A 14,142-nucleotide genomic window follows, 5' to 3' on the forward strand; every position below is an offset into this window, starting at 1 on the left:
TAATAGGCTGACAATAATATCTGATAGCCATACATTCGGTATTCACAAACATATTCTCTTTCTCTCTCTCTAACACACACACGTGACTCAGTAATAGGCTGAGCAATCATCATCCACAAAATGAATTAATTTATCTCCCAATTAACACCAGAGCATCTGCGATACACACACACACACACACACACATGCACGCACGCACACATGCAACAAATGGGAATCTAAAAGCCCTTCAGAACAAAAACATGAAAATTAATGATTCATATTTGTTACCCAAAACTCAAGCAGGTCAAACACCACACACACACACAAGTCTCTCTTATGTCTTTTAAATACACATGCATACAGACTCAAACAACTTTAATTTTTTTGTCAGGTTACAGACAAAAGAGGGTGATTGAATAACTAATACTTCACAATATTTAGAGAGCACATTACTGCTTGTGTGCACCCTCTCTCCCGCTTACTCTCTCGCCCTCTCTCTCTCTCTCTCTCTCTCTCTCTCCTTCCTATCTTACACTTCTCCTCTGACTGCTTCTTCTGATAGCATCTCTCCCTCCCTCTATCTCTCTCTTCTTTTCTCTCCCTTTCTTTCTCTCCTCCTCTCTGCCTTTCTCCTTCTCTCTCACACACACAAGCTAAACGGGCAAAAGGGCAAGCGAGAGATACTGATAAAGATGTAATGGAAAGAGTAATAAGCTTGAAGTAGGAAGACAAAATGAGTACTGGAGGAAAAAGGAAGAAGCGGGAGAGGAGGAGAGGGTGATGGAAGGCTCGAAGAAGGCTGCCAGGGCCCCGCTACTGCCTGTCGGCTCCAGGGCCCCGCTACTGCCTGTCGGCTCCAGGGCCCCGCTACTGCCTGTCGGCTCCAGGGCCCCGCTACTGCCTGTCGGCTCCAGGGCCTCGCTACTGCCTGTCGGCTCCAGGGCCCCGCTACTGCCTGTCGGCTCCAGGGCCCCGCTACTGCCTGTCGGCTCCAGGGCCCCGCTACTGCCTGTCGGCTCCAGGGCCTCGCTACTGCCTGTCGGCTCCAGGGCCCCGCTACTGCCTGTCCGCTCCAGGGCCCCGCTACTGCCTGTCGGCTCTAGGGCCCCGCTACTGCCTGTCGGCTCTAGGGCCCCGCTACTGCCTGTCGGCTCTAGGGCCCCGCTACTGCCTGTCGGCTGCAGGCCCTCAGAGCCTGTGAGCACGACTCCTTAATCCCAGCGGCAACCTTCTCATCTCCCTGAGTGTTCCACATTCCCCCTTTTAAAAGTCATCCGACAAGAGTGGCACTAAATAAAAACAGTCCCTTATGCTAGCAAGTAATGAGCCATCACTGGAGAGTGCCAGCATGCCAATGCAGCTGCTGGAGTCAGAGAGAGAGATGGGGGTGGGGGGCAGAGAGAGAGAGAGAGAGAGAGAAAGACAGGAGGGAGAGAGAGAGATTTTTGATTTTTAATAAACACTGTTATTAAATGAACAGAAATGCATCATCAGTGCAATAGTTAACATGCTGTAAAAATGATCCTGAGAGCATCAGTTCCATGAACTGGAAAAGATCGACTTCCTCTCCACCACAATGCAAAGCATATCATCGTTACACCATTCCAGTTCAAGCACCTCCATGTTGTTCATGGATTTCTAAAATTTTAATTCAAAGGTGAGCCTTTGACTCAGACTTCACCAGAAAAATAAACCATCATGACCCGATCCGCCCTCCATTTTATTGTCACGAGTTATAACTCGCACATGTTGCTTAACCTACAAGTTAAGCATTTGCCATTTAATTCATTCTTTTTCCTATAACCCAAAAATATCTTTCAGCTTTAACACAGCATTTATATATAAGCCACCCAGGGACAATTTGAAGATCCAGATCTTGCAGGACCTCCATTAAGGTCCAGTAATAACCCTCTCTCACATGTCACTTAAGCCTGGAGTAACTCCTGTTCCAGGGAATGGATCCTCCCTGCTGTGCACTGCGTTCCCTCTTCAGTACTCTTGTAAAAGTAATCAGTTTTCCACCTCCAGATGTTTTGCCCAGAGTTCCACATGTTGGATGAACCTCTATTCTAGCAGTGAAGCAACCACCTGGGTGTCAGTCAAGTCAAGTTCGACTGTATTTCAGGAATGCAGGACCTGAGTGAGACCAGGCTGACATTCACTCTCTACATCCAAACATGCTTTAATCAAAGGCAACCAAAAAAGTGATTTTCTTTTCTAGTCTACCAGCCTTAAATAAGCACCATAATAGTCCACGTTAAAAATAAGGCACATTAAATCTATTAGGGACAATGAAGTCTCTGGTACCGAGCCATTGACTTCACACAGAATGAGGTTGGCCACCTTCCTCAACACTAAATCCACTGTGACAGACAGGAGTCTCTGAACTGTAAACAGGTCACCCATCTACATGAACGGTGCACAAGAGCTTGTCCTCCTTCCTCTTTGGGCAGGAATAACACACTTTCTGGGACCCAGTGGAGTTGATGTCAGAGAAAACCATAGAGGTTTAAGATCAAGCCAATAGCCCAGTAGGAGCCCATAGAAGACTAATGGCAGGCCAAGGGTCAATTATCAGATTACTGATAATCAATACTCTCCCTCTAAAAGACATTCAAGAGTGAGTCCATTTCCATTTTGCTAATGTACCATTCAGGTTTTCAACTACTCCCTACCAATTCATTTATTGTTTAGTTACATCCCCAAATACTTCATTCCACCCATTTTCTGGTGGTGGACTGGGTAGACCAACTTGCCCAATTCCCCACTGCAAAGGCCAAACTCAGAGGTGGATCTTTTATTTTTAGTATATGGATGCAAGGAAAAAAGCCTAGATACAGGCTACAAAAAATGCCTACACTAACTAAATATGCAGAACTGTGTGTGTATATATATATATATATCTGAGCAATCATGCTAGGGTATAATAACAGGCATTAAACTATTGATAACCAAATTTCCCACCCACCATTACCAACCATGACGTCATCTGCATAAGCTGAAATATGATGTTGAGCAGAATTGATATTGAGAGAGAACTACACCTTCAATTTTGGAGTGAAGCTTCTTTAGCAGTGGTTCAATGGCAAGGGAGTACAGCATTCCAGATAAAGTCTTACACCATGAGAAGCCTTAAAGGGAGCATACAAACCAACATTAATTTTCAGCACATTCTCAATGTCCTGGTACAGTATTTGTATCATAGCAATGAAAGAGGGACCATCCTTAAACTGCCCAGAGACCTTCTGTAAATCTGCATAGAACATAGTAGCCAGTTCTCTCTGTTCTTTGTACTCACTTCTGTATAGTTAAGCATACAAACACAGCCCGTTTACATATTCCAGTGGCCTCTGTCAGCTCTTGCCCACTTTCAGAGTGCAGAGCATGAATAAACCAGCAAAGGCTATTCTCCTTTTCAAAACCAAAACCCTTAGATGGGGCATCCATCTTGGCCCCAGCCTAACAAAGGACAAGAGCTGCAAAGTATCTTAAGCTAGATGCCCTATATACATTACATGTCCCTCTTTGCAACAGTGTTTATCTGTATTGTAATAAATAATATCTGCATCACTTTTGAACTGTGATTGGACCAAAACCCCTTGAGCCCTAAAACTGAGGACTGCTGCACTGGTGCATTCTTGTTGCAGACATGAGCAGCAATATCAAGCAAATGGAGTTGTAGCAAGAAGACGTATGTCATCAGAACAGAGTACTAAGTGGACTTCTTAGCATCCAAGTGGTGTGTGTTGTGTGTGTCTTTGACAAACTTTGAGCAAAGTATCTCAAAGACATTTCTGCCTGAATGAATATATACACAGACTTTTACTGCCATTTCATTGTGTTGTTAATGTTGTTGTACAGAGGCTTAGCTAATATGCTTACCATGTGGCTTGCATATGCTAATATTAAATCACTCCTTCACCTTACCATCAACCTTGGGAAACATCTCCAGCTTCTCCTGTTCCACATGTAGGCATTAGTCTGTCCAGTTGGCCAGAGATTATTGGAGAGTATTGCCTATTTCAGCCAGATACAGGGAGGAGTCAATCCTACATGATGACACAGCAAATCACTGTTCCCTAAGGTTACTGGAGGTCACACATCTTGACTCCTATAAGCCAAAATGCTTACTCCAATGGCTATGATGATGACATACATTGGATAAGATGACTATGAGACTATGATGGATACATTGGTTAAGATGATGGCTGAAATGAGGATTTTAATGGAGCAAACACTGACAGCCTCACTAAGCCAACCTCCAGTGGTGAGAACTAACAGTGGCCCACCGCCTTTCAGTTATTATGACCCAATGTGTTTCCACCAGAGTCAGCCAGTCATCCACCCCAATCCACTTCTCTGATGCAAGTCTAGGCCTGGCAGGCATATGGGACCACACCAAGACCAGGCACAACATCTTTTCAGTATGAATCCTTTTCATTTCAGCCCTACAACAAGGAAAGGAGTAACCCTGATGTCCCTTCCCATCAATTGCCACACATTATGGAGCAATAGAGTCTACAATGGCCTGATGCCTTCTATGCCTGATCTCACTAAGAAGGATCACCTCCTTCCACAAGATGGGACAGATTTATTCAAGTTTAAGATCTTGATGGACCATTAAAATTAGATAATAACTGGATCATGGCCATCTAATAGTTGATGCATCCATTAACTTTCAAGTCCCCTACACTGACATCATGGAATATCAGAGAAATTTGGTCAGTCCCACCAAGTAAGTGCTCAAGAAAACTGCGTGGGGACTCAGTGTCATGATTGGCCACTCCCTAGCATCTTTGTGGTCATGGTTTCTCTGTCTTATATGTTTTTTTTTCTTCCTGTCATTTGTAACACCTGTTTCTTGTTAATTCTTATTAGTATGTGTATTTAAACCCTGTCTTGTTCCCTGTGATTTAGTTTAATCATGTATTCCTGTGCTTTACGTGCTTTCCTATGACCCTGGACTGTTCCAAAAATTACGATTCTGGATTTGCCCATAATAAATCGCGCTCTTCTCGGCGTATGCGTCCGCCTTCTAACCGCTCACCGTTAAACACAATTTTAAATTTTTGCTTTTCAGATTTTGTTCTGGTTGGTAAGCTAAAGACCCTAGGTTAAGATGGAGAAGTCAATTTGAGACATGATTCTCATGTGTCATGTCACCTTAGTACACTGACAGCTAAGACGATGTCTGCGTTTTGGAGGTACATGTGCCCCCAGCCCAGAGTGGTGTATAACCTCTTAGACTTATTTGACTGGCTGCAGTTGAAAACAGATGGTTGTAGGCCAAAGGGAGCCCACAAGCAGAAAAGAAGCCAGAGCACTGAGCACTGGCGAGAGTCAAAGGTAGACCCTCATGCAGCCACCATACTCCATGGTTCAGAGGATCAGCCAAACAGGCTATGGAGTCAGCAACCAATAAGATGATAGTTGAGCAGTGAGCCCTAAACATGAAAGAGTGAATGTGAAAGAGGTATTTGGGTATGCCACAACCCTATTTAGGAGAAAATAACACACCACTCTTCCAGGCCTCCAAAGAAGCAGTAATGCCAAGCCCCAGGAATATGGAAAAATGCCTTGCTAATGATCCAGTAAGGACTGCTGCTTACAGTGCACAGATGAAGAAGTTGGAAATTCCTGGAGTTGTGGCCAAAGTACCTGATGCTGGCTGATGTTGCCCCTTCAAGCAAGGAAAGCTGTTTCATACTTCATCACAAGGTCCAACACAATGGGAAAAATAGATCAGTATAGAACTGCTCTTTTCATTACAAGAGGCATAACCTTAACAAATCTCTGTTGCCTGATCCTGCCATGAGCCCCTCACTATTTGGAGTGCTGTTTCACTTCAGGGAACACAGTGTCACCGTTAGTGGAGACATAAGGGGGATGTTTCATGAATTGTGCCTCGAACCTGAAGACAAACTCCCCCCTGAGGTTTCTTCTGATACAACTTAAAGAGCCTCCTGAAATCTATGCTGAAATCTATGAGCAGCAGGTATTTCCCCTTTGGGACCACCTGTAGTCCATGTTGTGCCTCAGTTGCTCTGGTCCAGCATGTCCTCCTGCACAGGGAAGCTGGAAAAGATGTAAGGTTCTCAAATGCAAGGTGCTTCTACATGGACAACTGCCTGTAGAGTGTCTCATCAGTGGAGCAGGCCTGGCAGTTGGTCAATAAGCTACGACAGTTTCTGGCACAAGGAGGATTCGAGATGAACCAATTGGGTAGTAATAGTTCAGATGTGATTAATCATCTACCATGAGAGATGTGTTAGTCAATGCTGAGTTGGTACTGAGTTGACACTCTGACATGGACACCCTTGGATTTAAGAATCGATTCCCTAACAATAGAGTGCAAACAATGAGGAACATATATCAAACTCTGGCAAGTCAGTATGACCCACTCAGATTCATCCTCCCATTTACTACCAGAGCCAAGATCTTTGTCCAGCATACGCTACAGCAGTAGATTTCCTGGGGGAGGGAACTGCAATTTACCATACATAATGATATAAAAGCCCATTTTATATCTAACCTACAAGTTTTTGGACTATGGAAGGAAACTAGAGACCCTAGAGAAAACCCACACAGACAGAGGGACAACATGGAAACTCCACACACATAAGGAGGCAAACCCAACACCCTGGCACTGAGAGTCATACATGCTAAACACCAAGCCAACATACAGGTGGTTTGCTGTTCAGCCCAGAATACGGAGATGGTAAGAGATTGCACCTTTTGTGATACTTCAGAGCAAGCCTACAACTCTGCGGCATATTTATGCTCAGTGGATCATTATGGGCACATATACCTCTCCTTCATTATGGCCAGATCACATGTTGTGCTCACTGGGGCCCAGCAGATCAATGTACTTGAGAACAAACTGACCTTGAAGGTTGAGGAAACCATTCTTTGGTCTGATTCATCCTCTGTCCTCATCTGGCACCCTGCCACTTTAAAGTGTTTGTTGGCACTAGGATCACATAAATCCAAGATTGTACTGACCTTAAGGCCTGGCGATACATGGATTCAGATAGAAACCCATCTGACAACAATACCAGCGGCAAGAATCTAGCTGAATTAGATATGAACAGGTCGAGCAGGGACTACAGGATGTGACGCAGCTGACATGATTTGCTATATGTGGTATGGCTAACACCTTGCCGCATCTCACACAACCACAAAAGACTGCTTTCTATTCAACCAGCATAGATTGCTTTGGCTCCTTCCAGGTCAAAGTCTAATGTATCTCAAAGTATCTCAAGATGACCCTGTGACTAGTTGCTCATGGATTGGGTTGACAGCTCCCTGCCCAAAGTTGGATACCGTCAATCAGAGCTACTAGGACAGCAAAGACAGAAATATTAACACAATATTGAACACTAATAGATTGGTTCTGGTCTCCTTTCATCAGACAGCCTAGTCTCTAAACCCAAAGAAGTTGGCAGAGACAAATGGAAGACATCAAAGCAAGAACTGTTGTCCTGTTGTCCTACAGATCCCACAAGCATGATGGCAGAAGGGTAATCAAAGTATTTCCTGGCCAAGATGACTATATCAAAAGCACAGAGGTGAGAATACAATAAGTCCAATAGTTTGTCTGATTGCCCTCCTGGAAATATAGGACATAGACAATGAGGTAACATATCCTTCTTCATAAATGGTCTGCCTTTCAGTTTGTACTGCGAATTGGGGGGGGGGGGGGGGGGGGCAGCTATATTGGAAAGGCTATACACTGCTGTGCTAGTGCTCTCTTTTGACAGAAGTGAGTAGTAGCAGTATCGAGCACTTGTAGCTGTAGAATGAAGCACATTGCCAGAACAAAGTACTAAGTGGACTTTTTAGCATCCCTGTGGTGTGAGTTGTTTGCCTCTTTGAGGACCTGTGAGTAAAACCAGATATTTTTGACTGAATGGATGAAAGGAGATTTATTGTACATCTAGTGATAATCCATTTAAGTTGGGTATATTTGGTTACTTGAATTCTTATGCTATTTGGTTTCTCTAAATATTTTCTTGTTATAGACTATACATAATTTCAACTCTCATCTGTAAGCCTTAGAGGTCCCAGTACTGTGCTGTTAGGGCAATGAACAAGTCAATAAAGAAGAATTAACTAAATCTGAGCATCCAGAGTGTTCTGACGGACACACTAAAGTGAACATTACTATTAATCGCCAACACTTATACAGTTCCCGTACACCTATTCAATAGTCAGATAGTACAGATTTTGTAGACATAAGGGTTTCAGCATGACTTAGGTCACTAATTGAATCCATTTGTCTTTGCAATTCAAGTATATTAACTTTTAATTGCTTCATACACTGAATGTACCTTGAGACACTGAAAGTGCACTGTTGACAAAGCATCTTAATCTCAACTTTTCCATAATCCCACCACGTTCTGAAATTAGTGCTGTTGTCATAATTTAAAGTCACTCCACAATGCAGAGAACACATGCTTAAAATTCACATCTCAGAGATATGCTAAAGTGTCAATAAGCACCTTTAGGTTTTATATTTGTGATGTCTACTGTACACACAACCATAGAATGATTCAAATAGCCAACAGGCACAATCACAGAAAGCACAAAAAAGACATGGATCTGATGTTTTAGGCCATAGATCCTATCCAATCTGGACAAGGACACAAAGCCTTCTCACACACAGGCTCATGTATACTATCTGACGTTCTGATGCCAAATCCTCTAGCCATCACACAAGCCGTGTGTCCAAAGCAGTTGCCTCAGAGTGTGCTGCGATTCCTGTCCAAACTCTCTCTCTCTCTGAATAGTTAAAAAAAAAAAGATGATCCTCAGAATTTCAATTCTGCAGAGTCATACTGATAATGCAAAGGAATGAAACCTTATCAGGGCCAATCACAGGAGCATAAATATTAATAAAAACAAACTTAAACTGTGCAAGCTGTGCTCATACAACCATACACCTGCTATTTGCTATTGGCCGTACCTCTTAGGAGATTGGCCGATTTGGATCACCACAATCCTCTGGAAGAGTGCATATGACTGAAAAAACTCTCCTTCTCATTCTTTCCTCCATTCAGTTCCATTAACTCCACCACCGTGTATGTCCTGAACAAGCATCGCATCAATGTTCTATTGATTGATTAGTTCATACAGCAAAAATCCTTTCTGAGAGTCCCATTTCCCCATTCAGATTTAAAGTGTCCACTCTTATTCTGAGACCGTGGCTTTAGAGGGAATAAAACAAGTCTTCCCAAGCCATCACTTTTCCCTTATTCCTAAGCACCTCGCTCAGCTCCGGACACAGCCCCTCCCCGCACCTCCCCTCGCCTGCTCCTGTGATTCCGAGGAGGCACATACTACTCCATTAACATCAGTCCTAACATCTGTGTCACTCCCAGCTGCTGCGCTGGGCCCAACATCTACACATTTTGTAAACACCCAGTCGCATCAGGCGTGGCTAAACTCAACCTAAATAATCCATGTTAAACTTTAATGGCATATTCAGTATCATTTTTCAAAATCACGTAGATTCATGTAGACAGACTTTTTTTTTTTTCTTTAGAAATTTACAGCCCAGGGGAGATAAGCATTACAGATGTGAATGTACCCTGGAGAACAATCCACAGTATTGAACAGCTTCTCAATGCTGAGGAAGAACTGTTGTGTTTATGGCTGCTAAGCAGACAAAAAAGGAAAATGGTGTGTTCCTCCGTTATTGGATTTTATAAATGCCTGCAAAGGCATACATGCTCAGCCAGTCTCTGGACCACACAAAGTGCACGATCATGCGAGGCGACACCGTGTGGAGCCAACACGCACGATTGGGAGTGCCTCGATTAAGTCATTTTTGTCGTGCACACCTTCGAGCAAGAGACAACATGTCAAGTATAAACCTAGCTCAGTGCCACGTTGATGCGAGAGCTGCTCACTTTTCCTGCAGACGCCATGCCGACCTGCAAAAGCTGGCTTTGGTCGGCCTCAAACCTGAACCTCTCTGCTCTGAGATCGCTATAATACTGCCACTAATACCATAAAACTGCACTGAGTAAATGGTCAGAAAAAATCAAGCAGCAAAAGCAGACACACCGTAGGAATTATGTCTGCACACATGCAGCCACTCACTCACTTCCGCTCAGAGAGAGAGGGAGAGGGAGAGCACGCACACTCACACACACACACACACACCCCTACACACACACACACACACACTGCAGTGTACAGTCAATTTCCATAGTTATGTTTAACCACATCCATACACTTATACCCTGTCCTCAGTTATTAACACATGCGGGAACCTTCCTTAAGCATATTATAAATGTGCAGTTATGCCTCTCTCTGTCTGTCTCTTGCTTATACACATGTACACACACAATGACACGCTTCCAGTCATTTAAAAAAATCTATGGCAGAGTGATAAAACTAGAGACATTTAAATTGACGTTTTTAACATTTTGGGCATTTAGCAGACGCTCCTATCCAGAGTGACTTTTTGTCATCTACTCATAGAATGTATCCTAGCCAGTCCAGCAGGGTTAGAGTCAAAGATACTGTTGAACAAGGATAACGCTAAATACAGGAATCAATGCTGAAACCTAGACAGAGACAGAGAGAAGGAGACTCTATGATACCAATTAATATCACAGCACTTAATCAAAGCATTGATGAAGGACTGAAATAAAGCAGGCAGTAAATAAACAGCACAGTAATTGTCCCCCACCCTGTGCTTCATATGCGTCTGTATGACAGTTCAGACTGAAATGAATGTGTTTCTACAGGAGTGAAAATTAGGCTTAATAAATTACGGTAGCACTGTATCCATATGGACTGATCTGAGAAATCCATCATTTTTAAGCTGGCCATGTTCTTCAAAATTAACCACCTGCTCCCCTCTGCATGCACACACACTTATACACACATGCACAGATGAACGCACTCACATTGTCTTATAAAAATACAATCACACACACAAAGCATATTCTAATTCTAATGATCCTTATAGGCACCTTCCACTGATATGATTATAGTATCTGATTAATGCCACCCCTATACCTAACCTTAACCCTGTCTTTAACCTTTACATTTTCACATTAAAACATTTGGCTCTTTTAATTTTTCAAATTTTAAAGATTTGATAGTCCCCACAAGGTAAAAAATGGTAGCTGTTCCTACCTTACTAGGGACAGTTTGCTCTGACTGAGATATATAACACATACCCCCCCCCCCTCTCTCTCTCTCTCCCCGTGTCTGGTGACAGTGATTTATAAGGGCAGGGGCATAAATTTGGGGGGTGTATGCATACCTAATCTGCCATATTTCTAGTCTCTCTCCTTTAACATCATACACTTGTTATTCCACCTGACATGCCCTAGAGAGGAGCCCTCCCATCTGGTTATAGGGGCATACATGTCACAGGCTCACCAGTTGCTTCCCTGCTAAGGAGACCTCTCTCAGCCCCGGTGACAGGAAACAGATGCCACCGCACCAGTACGCTTTTAAATTACTTAAATGTTGTGTATATTTTATTCTAAATTAGTTTACTGCTCCAGTTTTATGGCTTACTGCATCATGACGTGTCCCATCTGACCTCAAGAGAACAGAGAGACAGAGAGAGACAGAGAGAGACAGAGAGAGACTAAGAGCCAAGGAGGCAAAGAGTCTGTCAGAGTGAGAAAGAGAAAGAGAAATGGAGCATACGAAAGACATAAAAAAGACAGAAAGAGAGAGAAGTAGAATTAAACTGAGAAAGATAATGGAGGTTTGAAGCATATCACAAACAAAATGTAGCAGTACGTGACAGATACGAACACGGTCCTATGAATAGCAAGACGTTCGGTGAAAGCCCAGACCAGTGGAGCAGGGTTAGAGCTGCTCCGCCATGCATGCAGCCGCCTGTACTGTAAATGCCTTTGCTTTCCTTTACCTGAACTATTCAAACACCAAGATTCACGGCTACCTAAAACTACGGAACGCTTTTCTTATCCTCTGTTCTCACATGCATGTGAGACCCTTCACAGTCTAATTAAGACTTTCATGGGTATTCGCAAAACAAAAAGAGACAGCCCAACATATGCATGCACGCACGCACACACACATTCACACAGAGGAACACACAATCTCACAGCATGTGGTAGAAGTCTCATTATCTGTAAGAGACAGGAAAGATGTGCTAATTGAAATGAATTTTAATGGAGTTATATTAGTGAACTGAGTTAAACCTTGTCACACACCTATAGACAGATTATCACAGATATTCAGAGATCTAAAGACGGGGTTTATTTTAATATTTAGTTTTTACAAGATAATATTTTGGTGTGTTGCTTTAATGTAACATTAAAGAATGTCAGTATTTTTATTTTTTGCCTTTTCATTAACAATTTACACATTTTTATCCATCTGCTCTTTTACTGTGAGAAATGACTTTGCCCTTCCTTATTGCCATCTATCATTGTTCCATTTTTCACAACAGGGGACCTTGTCTTCATGTATGTTTAAACAGCTACATCTCTCTCTCTATCGCTCTCCTCTCCTCTCCTTTCCACGTTTTTCTTCCTCATTACCTATGTATCCCTACTGCGATAGAAATATCAGTGGAAATATCATTTCCTCTTAGAAGTCAGAAAGATTTTGCTTGGCTGACAGCATAAGGAAACGTTGGCTTTCTCATGATTTATAGAGAAGTCAGATCAGAGGCTGAAGGTGTAAGCGCATGATTGGCTAAGGTAGGCCAGAGTAATGCCATGTCGCTTTTCTGTTCCCTCCTCAAGCTGTGAGACACCGTGGAAACAGTTGTCCTGGGAGACACTATCCTTCTCACTGCCCTTTGCTTTTCTGTGTCTCTCATCTGTCTCTATCACACCATAAACATCTGGCCTACTGCTTACTAAAATGTCTCTCTCTGTGTCTCTCTATCATTCTCACACACACACACACACACACACACACACTCTTACACAGAGAATCACACAATACCTATAGAATTTCCTGCCTGTGTCTGCCGTTGGATGAAAGTCAGGAGAAGCGTCAGGAAAGGCTGAAGGTGCAGCACAGGGAAATCTTCCAGGAGCTGGAGGAGGACCTGCCCCTGGTGTGTCTATGCTGCCCCCCCCCACCACTTCCTGGCTGGGCTGCTTTTGCACGTTTCACTGCTCACGCTTTGCTTTTTCCATAGTTGATTTTCCATAGCTCTATAGGTACACACACACACACACACACACAAATATCTGCCACTCTGAAGTGCCATCACAGTATCCCCTTTATCAGCGTCCTTCCTCTGTGGTGTCAATGAAGCTACGCCCAGTGCAGGAAAGCGCTGCTTGAGGTGGAGTCGAATGGAGACCAATCAGAAGACACAGTGGAAGGGTCTCTACAGCCACTATCCTTATGTACACCCTGTTAACCCAATGCCAGAGGTAGGCATACAAAGACACAGCCATAGCTTGAACTGTGGAAGGCAGACTATGTTTTGTACAATAAATGGTGACCACACTGTATCTGTTCCTATCTATCACGGGTCACGACTCTTTCCACTCTGATTTGTTTCCTGCTTGCTCAGTTCATTTCCGACGGAGTCAGCCAGAAAATTCACCTCTTGAGTTCTCTTCCTGTCAGGATGTCTTCCTTAAAAAGCTTTCCTTGCACATCAAGGAGGACTAGAACACAGGGTCTCTATGCGTGCAGACGACATGCTTTTATACCGGTCTGGACCTTCGGCTAGCCTACCAAGGCTACTTCACATGCTGAATAGCTTTGGTAAAATATCTGGAAACAAAGTTAACCTGGAGAAGCGTGAACTTATACCCACCAATCAGGTGATCCAGAAGGTTGCACTGAATAGGTTTCCATTCAAAGCAAATACCAAGAAGTTTAAATATCTGGGGGTCCGGGTCTCACGTAAGCTCACGGATCTTCATGAGGCCAATTTCCCCTCTCATAGCCAGCCTGAAACAAAATCTTGAGCGATGGGATTTACTTCTACTTCCTTTGTTCTTAGGGGGCAGAGTGAATATTATTCAAATGGATATAACGCCTACATTTTAATTTTTGTTCCAAAACATTCCAATATTTTTAACAAAATCCATTTTTAAGCACATTGATAAATTCATTATTGAATTCATATAGAAATAAAGATCCCTAGAATTCACAAAGACACCGGTTGCATGGTGCATATACATCCAATCC

General features: G+C 43.2%; 1 protein-coding gene across 2 annotated transcripts in view; it reads right to left on the bottom strand.

Moving 5' to 3' along the window:
• The window catches only part of slc8a4b (solute carrier family 8 member 4b), a 52,254-nt gene that overhangs the window by 3,892 nt on the left and 34,220 nt on the right, over positions 1-14,142 (bottom strand). The window lies entirely within an intron of this gene.

Source organism: Electrophorus electricus, chromosome 19 (assembly GCF_013358815.1).
Source record: "Electrophorus electricus isolate fEleEle1 chromosome 19, fEleEle1.pri, whole genome shotgun sequence".
Classification (NCBI taxonomy): Eukaryota; Metazoa; Chordata; class Actinopteri; order Gymnotiformes; family Gymnotidae; genus Electrophorus; species Electrophorus electricus.